Source organism: Felis catus, chromosome C1 (genome assembly GCF_018350175.1).
Source record: "Felis catus isolate Fca126 chromosome C1, F.catus_Fca126_mat1.0, whole genome shotgun sequence".
NCBI lineage: Eukaryota > Metazoa > Chordata > Mammalia > Carnivora > Felidae > Felis > Felis catus.
The window spans coordinates 22413047-22426907 of NC_058375.1; the positions used below are offsets into that span (position 1 = coordinate 22413047).

At 58.1% G+C, this 13861-nt stretch overlaps 1 long non-coding RNA gene across 1 annotated transcript; it reads left to right on the plus strand.

Moving 5' to 3' along the window:
• The first annotated feature begins 4197 nt into the window (after positions 1-4197).
• On the plus strand, positions 4198-5825 carry LOC109502194. Its single transcript, XR_002160634.3, has 2 exons — positions 4198-4828; positions 4936-5825. It is a non-coding gene; the product is annotated as an uncharacterized LOC109502194 (long non-coding RNA).
• The last annotated feature ends 8036 nt before the right edge of the window (positions 5826-13861 follow it).

Sequence of the window (13861 nt, forward strand, 5' to 3'; positions counted from 1 at the left end):
TCCTGCCCGGAATGTGGATACCGGGGGCAACGCTGTGTCCTGGAGAAAGAGCACGGACTTGGGAGAGCAGAGTTCTGTTTCTGGCTCTTCTGTCAATGTGTTGTGCGACCTCAGACAGTCGCTTCACCTCTCTGGGTTTGAGCTCCCTCATCAATAAACTGAGAGACAGCTGTCCGTGCGTTGGCCCTGTGTCCCCCTAGCGCCGACTTCACTTCTCCCTCAGAAAGGAGCCTGGCGACACGTGACCCCTCGTCTTCCTCTCATCCTAACTTAGAGCCGTCGGTTACGACGGGGTAAGGGAACTCCTAAGTCACTCCGGTGTGCATTAGAGCAAGAGTGCCTCCTGTTCCCTGCCTGGGCCTGGGAATGACCGCAGGCCAGGGAGACGGGGGTTCCTGCAGAGCGACCGGGGCCCCCAGTGACGCGAGTGCCCCTGACACTCGCCAAGTGCAAAGCTCGAGCCCGGACTGGGGGCCGGTACAGAGTGTAGCTGGGGATACGGGACCCAAAGCCATCCTGGAGAGGGCAGAGGAGGGGGTCTGGGTGGGGGGCAGAGTGGAATAGGTTCCCAGTCCTGCCACCCTGTAGCCTCCCTCTAGAGACTCATGTCACCCACCAGATTGGTGGTACAGTGTGCCAGCCTCTGAGGGGCTCCGGGAGGGCACCCGGTGAGAGCTCGTGCTGGACATCCCCGGAGGGGGCCTCTTGGGCCCGAAGCCCGTCTAAGCCCCTGACCTCGTCCCCAGTACTTTGCTCTATGAGAAGCAGGAAAGATAATGCCTCTTCACTGGTAAATGTCAATATCGCTACAAAGCCAGTGGCCACGGCTGCCTTGGAACAGGAGTTGCCACCAGCTCAGAGAGGCGGGGGTCTTGAGTGGCAAACGTCAAGGAGACTCCTGAGTCCTGAGTTTCCAGGCCCTCTTGGGGTCCCCTGAGACCCAGGAATGTGGATGCCAGGTGGAGGCAGTGTGGGGCTCTACAAGGGTGGGGACCAGGAGGAGCTGCTTCCGGCCTCTCTGCCTCCTCCTCGAGCCATTGGACAGATGCTTAGTGTGCACATGTTATGTGCCAGGCCCCGAGCTGGGTGTGGTCAGCAAAGCTGCAAAGGAAACAGCCCCCGTCCCCGCAGGCCTGGGAACGATAGCCCATGACGGTCGTGATCCCGACACAACACGGAAGCGTGGGTGACTGCAGCTGGGATCAGGGCTCCAGAGGACGGGTCATGGCGCTATGGGGTTGCTGATGAGAGACAGAGGGTCAGGATGCTGACTTTCTGCCCGCATCCTCCCCTCCATTGTCACCACGGCCACCATCGCCGTTGGTATTATCAGCATTGTTGTCCTTGTCACCACCGTCACCGCCATCACAACCCCCGCTGTCCTCATGGTCACCATCACTGCCACCACCACCACCATCACAGCTCACCCCACTGAGCCCTGCTGGGTGCCAGGTTTGTACAACGAAGAGTTTTGTGGCAAGACTTCATTACCCGCCTTCCCAACAACCCCAGAGACAGATACTATTCGTCTTCCCTCACCAAAGAGGAGAGCCAACTTGGGAATGTGAGAGACTTTCCCAGGGTCCCTATGAAGAAGCGATGGGCTGGGGCACCTGGGTGGCTCAGTCAGTTAAGGTCCGACTGTTGATCTCCGCTCAGGTCACGATCCCAGGGTTTGTGGGTTTGAGCCCCGCTTCGGGGGCTCCGCACTGACAGCAGGAGGCCCGCTTGGGATTCTGTCTCTCTCTGCCCCTCCACTTCTCATTCTCCCTCTCTCTCTCTCTCACTCTGCTTCTCAAAATAAGTAAATAAACTAAAAAACAAAAACAAAAAAGAGAACGGATGGATTCAGGTCTCCACACGCCAGCACAGATCTCCCTCCCCATGATGGACCTCCCGGGACCTCCCTGTGGGGGTCCACAAAGGTCAACCACCTCAGGAGGAGTGTTGGGGATGGGGACTCAGATTGTGGGCTCACAGCCCGGCTCCACCTGGCCTGGCTGAGCCCTGGGGAAGTTTCTCAGGTTGGGCGTGTGGGTGAACGAGATGGCACTCAGCATGTCCCCAGTCCGCTGTGAGCACTCAGTTGGGAGTCCTTGCCTGCACTGGGGCCTGGCCTCTGGCTTCACCTCCTGTTTCCTTCCCTGTAAGCAACCACCTAGCCTGACCACAGCTGAGGCTCCATCCTGAACCTTCCCTTCACCTCCACCTTGGACACATCCCTGAGGTTCCCCTCAGGGCCATCATCCAGCTGCCTCCGGCTATTCGAGATGACGCTCCCATCCTAGACCCAGACCTGGGGCTTCACCCAGTGGTTTCTTCCATTTAGTCCCTCACCCCCTCAATGGGAGATCAGCTGACAGCCTCCTTCTCAGGCTCTCCCAGCCCAGCACTTCTGGCCAGAGTGATGGGTGGGCCCTCTCTCCTGCCCTCTTCATAAATAATGGCACCGTTACTGTGGGTCCTTGTCTGTGGTCATAATATTTTACGCTCCACTCCCCTACTGAATGGCTCCTACTACTTTGAGCAGATAAAAATGGGCACGGCCGAGACAGGGCAGAGAAAATCAATAAGTAATAAAAGTTAACCTGAGAGTAAACGTGTTATCTCAATCACAGAAAGAGCCAAGAAGGTATCTGAGTTATGAGACGAGCCCAGGGACACACCCCAGAAACCGGGGGACGATGCAGCTTCGGGTGTGTGTGTGTGGGGGGGGGCGGGGAACAGACTCAGAGGCTCCGGCCACAGCCCACTCGATCCAGGGGCTCCACGGGGGCTCCTCACAAGCCACAGCAGCGATGGAAGGAACTCGCCTCCACACGCCTCTCGTGCCTCTCGCGATGCGTTCCTACGTCTGTCCAACAGAAGCATTTACTGAGCACCTACTGTATGCCGAGCCCTGGCATCCAACCATCTGGGTTCACATCTCGTTTCTTCCGCTTGCCAGCTGTGTGTCCCATGGCAGGTGACTTAACCTCTCTGCGCCCCAGTTTTTCCATTGGCACAAAGAAGCGTGTTAATATTTATCTTTCAGGAATGTGAGAGAAATGGAGGGGGCCGGTGCCTACAAACTGCTAAGATTGATGCCTGGCCCGGGGTAGGCTCTTGATAAATGTAGCAAAATTTTCCCATTGTATGAGGCCCCTCGCTGAACAAGACAGACTCAGTCCCTCCTCTCACGGAGCAGAACTTTAAGGCAGGGACTGTCAATTCTGTTCTAACAGGCGACGATACTGCACCTCGAGAACCTTGGAAAGGTTGGACAGGCTGTCTTGTTCAGGTCACCTGGCTAGTCAGTGGCAGAGAAGAGACCCGAGTCCAGATCTGTCTGTATCCATTACAATTGGGCCAGTAACAGAGACCCTGGCTAGCAGCAGCTGGAAAAAAAAGCAGCATATTTTTTTTTCTCCTGAAATAAGGTCCAGATGTGGGTGACTGCTGGCCCCATTCAGCTTTCCGTGATGGCGCACGGGACACAGCTTCCTTCCACTCTATCGTCTTCAGCACATGTGGCCTCTGGTCTGGATTTGTAGCCTCGTGGCCACAAAGTGGTTGCCGCAGCTCCGGACGTCACGTCCGGACGGCAGGCAGGACGAGGGGTTTGGGCAAAAAGGGTAGGAGATTTCTACCAACTGAGTCTGTCCCTTTTATTCAGGAAAAGAAGTCTTCCCCAGAACTCATCTAAGAGGGATTTGCTTCTGCTTCATTGGGTGGGGCGTAGTGACTCTGCGACAAATCGGTGGCCAAGGAGAGGAGATCCCACGGCTGACTGAGTCAAAACCACTCCCCGAAGGTGAGGAAGAGGAGATCCCGGCCACTGCTGCACAGATGGAGGCACTGATGAGGTCAGATGCACAGTGTAACTTCTGGAACACGTTGTGCCCCTGTCCTCCGACAGCCTGATGTTCTCCACCCCCGCCGGTGCACTGGAGCCCCTGACCGGGACAGGCCTGAAGCTGGCTTCTGGGGCTGCAGGGGCGAGCGAGGAGGCAGATGGACAAACGGGCCGTGTCATTCTGGGTGGTCATTTGTATGGTGAGGTGGGCATGTGCATTTTAGAAATATCATAATGGTGCTATGTGGAGGGTGGACTGGGGGGCAGGGGGTAGGGAGGGTGGGCTGGGCAGCAGGTGGTTAGGGGGTGGGGTGAGGGGCAGGTGGGGGGGGAGGGGGGGAGCTGGGAAGCAGGTGGAGCCTGGACCAGCGAGGAGGCTCTCGTGTCGGTCGAGGCTGGATGTGAGGGTTCCCTGCACCGCTGTGGGAACATCGAGGTGAAGAAGCTTCCCGTCAGAGACACCCTGGTGGTCGCTTAGATGCGGGTGGGGGGAAGGTGCCGAGAGAGGGTGGTGGGTGACATAATGGAGACCTTGGGCCCGGGCCACTGTGTGGGCGCTCGGTGACACGTAGAAACGTGGGTCACTCGAAGCGGCGTGATCCCAGTCCGTGTCCCGACAGGTCCAAGGTAGAAAGACGGACCCTATAGAAAGACAGGCTGGGGTAGGGCCTGTCTGTCCCCTGGGGGACGAAATCAGAGCAAAGTCAGCCCTCAATTCCCTTGCCACCCTGTCTGCAGCTCTGACCACCGACGTCCCCGCCCCCCACCTCCCACGTTACCCCCCGCTGTCACACCCCTAAGTCCTCCAGCACAGATCAGATGACCTCGCAGAGCAGTCGGCCAGCCAGGCACAGAACTGAGCGCGTGTCACGCGTTACCTCGTCTCAGCGAGACTTGGCAAGGTTTCCAGGGCAACTTACGCCGTCGTTGTGCAAACCACGGGGTTACCTTTCGGCCTTGATTTCCAGCTGTGTCTTTCTGTGACCGCACGAGGTACGACGTTTCTTTAGAGCCGTCACAGGCCATCTCTGGTTCTCTTCCTTGGCTTTGAATGGAGGGTAAGCCCCAAGTGTGTCATTTTCTTTCTGTACCCGCTGCAGCTCAGTCAGAGGCGGCCACCACGTCCCGCCCTTCTGGTCACCGGTGTCAGTACCGACGGTCAAGTGCAACGGACCCCTGGACTCCTAAAGCTGTGCCTTCAACGGACATTTCATCCCAGGCAGTCACAGGTGATAATTTAGGTGGTTATGAAGCCACTACGTGCCATTGACCACCGGTATCACATTGGCCTGGCAATGAGGTCATCACCTGTGTCCAAGCCTCATCAGTCCGAGGGCCCCAGCCCCGAATCCCAACTCTGAGGGTGTATCTCTCAGAAACACCCGCAGTGCTCAGTGCTACACCATTCGAGGTCCCTTCAGGAAAACAGAATCTCCAACCAGCCCACACAGAGAGGACGGTCCGCAGAGACACGGGTCGTGAAGGGTTGTCGGGGCCGACGGAGCAGGAAGGGAAGGGAAGGGCCCCCAGGGCTTAGGGACTCGGCACGCTGCCGCCCGGGGCTGGGGAACCCGGGACGAACCCTGCACCTGCTGTGGCCTCCGGTGGAGCTGAGCGCCACGGCCGCGGAGATCCCCGAGTCCCCGCTGTTGCTGGAGCCACAGGCCGCTGCTGAAAGGACAAGAGAGGCAGGAACAGATTCCTTACCTCTGCCTTCCCGGTCCTGGGCCAGCACCTCTCATCGTCCGAACCTGGCTGGAACCGGCAGTCAAGGGAGGCAGGGACACGTGACTTGTGGGTCCGGCATCGCACAGACAGTGGCCACCGAGCAGAGAGCTGAAACGACTGGACGAAGGACCAGCACATCGAGACTTGACTTTTGTACCAGCCAAATCCGTTCTGTGGCTTCCTGCTGGGTCCTGAGAGGGGGGCGCTGAGACTCAGTTTCCCCATGAATAAAATAGGGATAATAACAGCCCCTGACAAGGTTTTTGGAGCATTGCGTTAAGTCAAGCACGTAGAAGAGCCTAATGAAAGGTACGGCCGAGGGAATAAGGTCGAGGGCCTTGTAATAGCGTTGCGTGGTGGGTGACCCCCGGCCGCTTCCTTGCCTCAGTGAGCTATGTGGCTGTGAATGACCTCTCAAACGACACGGACCCTTTGGGGTCGGAAGGAGAGAACGATGGAGTTCGGGCTCTTCGGTAACTTTTTTGGAACGGGTATGGCGAGGGGTGGAGGGTAGGGGGCAAATGGGCCCCATCTGGGAGGTCTGGCAGCAGAAGGTAGGACCCCAGCCCACCTAGGAGGCGAGGACAGAGATGTTGGGGACAGCTCCTCTCCTAAGGCTGGGGCCCCAGGTGAGGGGGAGGGTGGGGCCGAGAGTGAGAGGGGGGCAGTCCCTCCTGCAGGTGGAGCCCAAGCAGCGGCCAAGGCCAAGTGGGCAGTTGGGGTCGGTTCTGGCCCTCAGGGCGGGGGGGGGGCAGCCTTCTCAGGGCATCACTTAGTGCTGACACTTGCACCCAGGACTCAGGAGCTCCGCTGTGGGGCCCGGGTGCCTGCAAGTCCCATTGAGGCAGAGAGCCCGGATGTCAGCGCCCCGGAAGGGATGTTCATTCAGCGATTCCTTCATTCTCTGGGCCATGTGCTGCAGGCGCTGGGGCACAGAACTGAGGAAGATGCCGCTGTGACGCCCTTTCCTGTGGCCCGAGGGGTCCAGGCAGAGGGCGGTGAGCAGGGGAAGGGATGGAGGGAGAGCAGGGCTCACCTGGGGGTAAGTAGGGACTCGGCCTGGCCTTGAGGCAGTGGTCACCAGATCTTGTCCTGCTGAAAGCCCAGGTCCGTCTCATCCCCCAGGCCAGGCCACAGAATAGGAGATTCGGGGACCTGGGATAAGTCATCACAGCGCAGCCCTGCCAGGCCAGGGGACAGCCAGGGGCCTGATGGTCTGTGGCAGGAAAATTAATTAACAAGTTGCATCGGGGGCTCACGGGAGAGCACGCATGGCCAGGTTGCAGACAGGCCTGAGTCTATCACGTGGCGTCAGTCAGGCAGATAATCATCAGCCCCACTGGTGACAATGACAGAGGCAGGTGGGGCAGAAGAAAAAGCAAGGCTGGGAAAGGACACAGCCTGGGCTTCAAACCCTGGCTCGGCCACTTACCGTATAAGGTGGATGCGAAGTTTCACCTCCCTGAGCCTCAGTGTCCCCCTCTGAAACACGGGGGCAATAATTCAGCTGATCTCACGGACTTGCATTTGAGGATGATACTGAACAGTTTACTCCGAGTCCCCTCCCGCTAACTGGCTTTGCACCATTCCCTTCCCTCTGCTGGGAACGTTCAAACGCTTCTCCATCTGGTGAACCTTTCTCCATCCGTCAAAACCCAGTGCAGCTGTCCTCGCCTTTAATGATATTTACTGCTGGTGCCTGTGACCTCTATTGCGCTTCTGCACTAACAGAATCTTGGCTTTTCCTGGGGAACGCTCTGTCCTCCAAACTCAGTTCTCGTGGTCCTGGAGGGGCTACTCAGCACCCTCAGGCTCTCTTTAAGTGCCTTATACGAGTCAACATGTTTTAAAAAAAGTTTTGGGGCGCCTGGGTGGCGCAGTAGGTTAAGCGTCTGACTTCAGCCAGGTCACGATCTCGCAGTCCGGGAGTTCGAGCCCCGCGTCGGGCTCTGGGCTGATGGCTCAGAGCCTGGAGCCTGTTTCCGATTCTGTGTCTCCCTCTCTCTCTGCCCCTCCCCCGTTCATGCTCTGTCTCTCTCTGTCCCCCAAAAAATAAATAAACATTGAAAAAAAAATAAAAAAAAGTCTTTATTTATTTTGAGAGCGAGCGAGAGAGCGCGCGCATGAGTGGGGGGAGGGGGAGAGAGAGGGGGACAGAGGGTCTGAAGCAGGCTGTGCACCGACAGCGTGGGGCCCGATGTGAGGCTCGAACCCATGAACTGCGAGATCACGACCTGAGCCGAAGTCGGACGCTCAGCTCCCTGAGCCACCCAGGCGTCCCTATGAGTCAACGCATTTAATTATCATAAAAAATGGTGGTGAACATCAATATTTCTTACCACGGGAAGGGGGTAGCAGGATCTCATCTGGATAAACCACAGTGATGGATATTTATGCTGAGGGCTGACGTAGCAGTCAGAGCCCCCAGCGGGAAGCGCATTCGCTCTGGGCGGTTCACACACAGAGGCTTTCATGCCGGGGCTGCTTGTGGAGGTGACGGCGGGGTGAAGGGAGCAAGCGGGGAGGGCAGGCACCCCAAGAGCGGCGGCACCGGGCAGCTGTCAGCACCCGCGGATGAGGGGACGAGGACAGGGAGCACTGTTCCTGGAGCCCCGTGAGAGCTGGGGCCGTGGAGGGGCCGCCCCGGGAGCGGTGGTCGCAGGGAGGGCGCGGGCACTCAGGCTGTGGCCGCAGCAGGGAGGAGAGACCCTGACCTCCCTCTCCTCCCCCTGCCCGGGCTCCTGGGGGCCTCCCGCTGGTCCCAGACCCAGAAAGCCCGTCTGCCAGGAACCCCCCCAGTGCAGTGCATGGGGGTGGGCTTCCTCCGGGCACAGAGCAGGACGGAGCGGGTGGAAATGGGTCAGGGCTGGGGACTAGTGCGGCAAAGCGCCAGGCATGGAATATTCCTGACCGGGTTAACGGTGTTACTTGGGTGTCTTGTAGGGATGTTAGATTCTTTGTATTTTGGTGTCATTTTTTGCAGCAAGAATGAACCACTTGAAAACGGTGAAGCTTTTTATTTTAAGGGATCAGAAGGAGGAAGCTGGGGGAGCCATAGAGAAACCCTGTGATGCCTCCACAGAGTGTGGGTGTGGCACAGGTGAACCTGACTTCATGGCCCCCCTGGGAAACGGAGTCTCAAAAGCTCACGGTGGCTTGGCAGGTGCGATCATGCTGCAGGGACAAGTGGGAGGGAGCCCTGTGTGGCCTCGAGCAGGTCCCGCCCCTCTGGGCCTCAGTTTCCGTGTGACCAGAGACTAATGACTCTGAACCTGTTTATCATGGGGAAGAGAGAACAGACACACGGCCCCAGAAAGTGCTTGGGGTGCTTCCGGGGTTATTTGAGCCTAACGGTAAAGGCTCAGAGTCAGCGTTCTTTGGGACAGGCCAGAGTCGAGGGCTAGGGCTACTGAATCGGTCTGGGAAGGGCAAGGGACGCCCCCGGGGCAGCAAGGAGGAACCTGGCAGCTGGAGGTGATGCAGAGACCGGGACTGGGGCTGAGGCAGAGTACCCCCTGCCCTTACTTGGAGGCGTGACCCCTGAGCCTCAGTTTCCCCGGCTATAAAACGAAGGGGTTGCACAGACAATCCCCGTGGTCCGGTCTAACTCTGTGTCCACATCGGGTGGGGAATCTGGCAACAGGTGAAACTCAGGGACAGAGGTTTCCATCGTTGTCCTCGTCACCAGGAAAAGCCATCTCAGGTCTCACTCACTGACAACAGCGTGAAGAGCTTTGGTGGCTTCCGTTCACTAAGTACTGTGATCGTACCCAATTTATGGCTAAGGAAACGGAGGCGCAGAGAAACCAGATGGCTTGCCCAAGACGAAGCCACTGAGGGACCAAGCTGTCAGGGACTGGAATTAGGAGCGCCTGACTCCAGAGCTCATGACGTCATTTGTGCACGGCGTCTGCTCCTGTTTGTTTGTGTGACTGGCGTCGGGTCTCAGCAGAGTCCCACCCGTCGACAGCAGGGACCACTTCCAAGCCCGTCACGATCCGGTGGAAGAAACTGAGGCAGAGAGCGGAAAGGCCACGATACACAGCCACGCCTTCTGCAGCCCTGCCTGCCTGTGTGGCCCCCGCCCTCAGCCACATCCTTCTGCAAAGACAAAATGCCCATTGGTACGGGACCTTGTTGAACAGAATGAACGCAGAGCTTTTGGACAAGTGTTGAGACAGGCAAGGGAGCCAGGTAATCCGGTTACTTGTGTCGAAATATTGCTTGATGTCGCTCGGTGATCTCTCGGTGAGGGGACAGATTGTCCTGACATATTGTCGGTGGGGGGTGGGGAGAGAAGAGAGGGAGGTACGGAGAAGCAGAGACAGACTTGTCCCTCTGAGAGGGACAGACTTGCATGGCAGGACGTGGTGAGTATTGAATCAAGCTGCTTTTTGTGGGACTCGAATGTCCGAGAGAACTTTGAAAACATAAGCAGAGGCAGAAGGGCACGTGCAGGTGTGGGGTCCGCAGAGCGTGTGGGCCGGGGACCCCGTGGGGGCAGCGGGAATGACTGAGCCCAGGCGCATAACGGCCACATGTGAGCAGCGGAGGGACATCTGCTGCTGGGGACCCACTGCTCACACTGAGGTGTGGCCGTAAAGCTCCCGAGGCCGGGTCTGCCCTGACGAGCGACCCAGGTAAATCTGCCCAGTGCAGAGGCAGGTGCGGGGCTGAGGTCAGAAGGGTCGCTCTGCTCTCTGCTCCCACTGGAAGGTCTCTGCACTGGTGTTTCAAGAGCGTGGGGACAAATTCTGTCAGCCGATCACAGTCTGGCCCCTGCCGGCCTTGTGGGTGTCAGGGATAGGGTTTGGGACTCCTCTCTGCACATCTCTTCCTCTCGGAGACAGTCTCTGGGTCACCTGGCATCCCACACCCCCTCCATGTCCGTCTGGTGCACACCAGCCTGGCTTGTGCCGGCTCTGAGGGCAGCGAATGGCCGGGTCCCAGAGACAGATGGAGGAGATGGAGAAACAGACACAGGCAACAGCGTGATTACGAGCCATCACCGCCCCGCCCGTGTTTCCTGAGCACTTGCTGTGTGTCAGGCACCGGGCTTCGTCACGTTACACGCATGACGGTCCCGCCCCAGGACTCCCGGGTCTGCTCAGCCCGGCGTCCCCCTCTTCCACCGCTGCCCGAACCCAGCCACGGACCAGCTGCTATCTCTACCCCTGTGCAGAGCACGGAGCAGCGGCTGCAAACATTTCATGTCAGGGAGGCCTGGCGCCACGGCCAGGGCTCAGAGGCCAACCTCAGATGTCACTGGTGGCCCCCCAGCCCTCCTCTGCCCTTCCCATGGCCTGCCCCCTCGCTCTTACCCTCTAGGACTATTCCAGATCTCTGCCCCTCTCAAGGTCTGCTTCCAACCCCAGGCCCGTCACTAGCTGCCGGTTCCCTTCGCCCCTTCAGGGCCGAGGATGGGAGGCCACGGGGAGCTCACTCCCGTTCCCCTCCTCTCTAATCCTCACTCACCTCAGGGGCCCCTGCTGGGAGGCCACACCCTATACCTTCTACCAGATCTCTCTCTTTCCAACCCTGCAGAGGCTCCAGACCACCCCTCTCTCTTCCCAAGTCCTCAGCGTCCTCAGCTCACCGCTTTGCTCCCCTGTGTACAAGCCTTGCAAACCTTCCCCACCCTTGGACCTTCAGCGGGCCCTTCTCCTCCTATCCGCTGGCCGCTGCCTTCTTTCCTTATCGGCAGCCCCACTATTTAATTATTTTTATTCATTTACTTATTTTGAGGGGAGCGGCAGGGAGAGAGAGGGAGAGAGAGAATCCCAAGCAGGCTCTGCACTGTCGGCCCAGAGCCCGACGCGGGGCTCGAACTCACGGACTGCGAGATCATGACCTGAGCCGAAGTCGGACGGTTAACCGACTGAGCCACCCAGGAGCCCCAGGTTCTTGTTATCCCTGCATTCCTGTCACCAAGCACAGTGCCTGGGGGAAGACAGATGGTTAATTAAGGGTTTCTTACCAGAGTGAGAATTCGAACAATTCAATGAAGGAATGAATGAATGAATGAGAAATGAGTCTCACAGCAATCTGAGCCCTCTGGCCCAACCCCGAGGGCAATCTGGCCCTCCCAAAGCTGGCCGGGGACAGCAGGCCAACTGTTACAAGGCCCACCCAGTCCTGAAGACCTTTTACCCTGCACTGGGCCCTCCGCGACATGGGCACAGCCCAGGGCATCCTCCTGCCGGGAAACCCTAGGAGCCTCAGGCTCCCAGGGGGAGTTTTCAACTCCGGTAACTACAAGGGAGAGGAGCACAGTGAGACGCTATTAGAATCTGACATAATTCCCAGCAGATGTCACTTCACAGGGATAGATATGTCTCCGCCGGACTTCAGGTCTCATCCAGAAGCACCCAGAAGAGCCACCTATTTGCAGCCAATGAGAAGGGCACGGAGGAATGATCGTTTCAACAGATCAGCTTATTCGTCCCAAATGGATCCTCGGAGGTTTCCAAGAGGAACAATTAAAATTGTTGCTGCGGGAACGCAGTGGCTGCTTCCAAGCCCAGAGGGGCCAAAAGGCTTTTCTTCCCTGGTGGGGAGGGGACCCTCTGAGCACAGAGCATTCTGAGCCAGAATGCCTGGGGCCCGCTTGTCCCGCAAGTAATTTTCCAGGGAGACAAAGGCTGCAGAAGGGAGGGGGCGACCCCAGCTTTGCTGCATGTTGCTGGCGGACCTGGGAATGGGCGTCTGCATGTGGACACGCCTGGTTTTTCTGAAGGGCGGGGGTGGGGTGGGGGTGCAAATTGTGCTGAAATCCAAGAGCCATCCTGGACTGGTTCACGGGGTCCTGCCTGACATTGAGCTAGAAGAGGCTCTGGCCCAGGAAGCAGGGAAGCTGGAATCTGGTGTCGGCTCTGCTGCTCCCTTGCTGTGTGACTTTGGGTTGGTCTATCCCTTCTTTATAAAATGACGCGATCTCTTGGGGCGCCTGGGTGGCGCAGTCGGTTGAGCGTCCGACTTCAGCCAGGTCACGATCTCGCGGTCCGGGAGTTCGAGCCCCGCGTCAGGCTCTGGGCTGATGGCTCGGAGCCTGGAGCCTGTTTCCGATTCTGTGTCTCCCTCTCTCTCTGCTCCTCCCCCGTTCATGCTCTGTCTCTCCCTGTCCCAAAAATAAATAAACGTTGAAAAAAAAAAAATTTAAAGTGACGCGATCTCTAAGGGGACTTCCAGCCCCCAAAGTCTAGAACAGTCTCGGTCTCCACATCTTTCAAGTGGGTATGATATTCTGCTGTGAGGGGGGCTCCGGAAGTAGCTCCTGGGGGCAGCTGTCTGAAGGTAGAGCCTGGAACAGCGTTACCATCACCTGCACACCTGGAGCCAGGCGGTATGGAGGGGAGAGCTGGGTCCACATGTGAGCGCTAGACAGAGTAAAGGGGACAGTGTCACTCCCCTCCAGGATGGAAGTTCTAATATTGGGAAGGGGCCTCCCTGGGGGGGTCCCTGAGGCCGGGTCCCCCCTCACCATTTCTACCTGCCAGACGGAGTCTCCTATCTCAACCTTCAAGTCCAAGGGCCTTGGCGGTGTTGGGCTATGAGCGAGGAGCATTGTGGGGAGGGCAGGTAGGAGGAGGGAGGGGGGGGAAGAGGAGAGGGGAGGGATAGGCTTCTTGCTTTGGTGCAAAACGTCAAAAGCGTGGGTCCTAGGAGACACCTGAGATCAGAGGCCGTCTCCATCGCTCGCTAGCTGCGTGAGTAGGGGGAAATTCCTCGGTTTTCACATCTGTAAATCGGGACTGACAATGGCACCCCTCTAGTGGGGCTGACGCTGGCAAGGTGCTAGCACCGCGCTCCGCCCCGGGGAGGCTCTTAGGACTCGGGGGCAGGGGCGAGGCAGGAGTCGGGGCTGTCAATCTACAAAGGGACGCTTCTTCAGGCTACCACAGCCGTCCTGCTGACGGAGAGGACAGGAAGGCAAATGCATGCCTTCTTAGAGGGGAAACACGCAGTTGCCCAAGCGGGGAGAGAGAGAGAGAGAGAGATCGATCCCGGTCGTACACGAGGAGTGCAGTTAACATTGACTAGGTAAGAGCAGGAAAGCTTTGCATCTTGCCCAACAGCAATTACAAGAGTGTCGAGAACAGTTACGGATTCACATGCTCTTGGCGATTGTGATTCTTATCCTGCAAAGCTGAAGGCAAGTTTCGTTCCAACAGTTCAAGCAGGAAGCAGGGTCAGCCGTGATCAGATGACTGTCACACGCGTACAGTGTGTAAATGTTAGTGAGACGGGAGAGGGGGTGACAGGGCACTGACCGTGTGCAGCCACCCTGGGCGCCCGCGG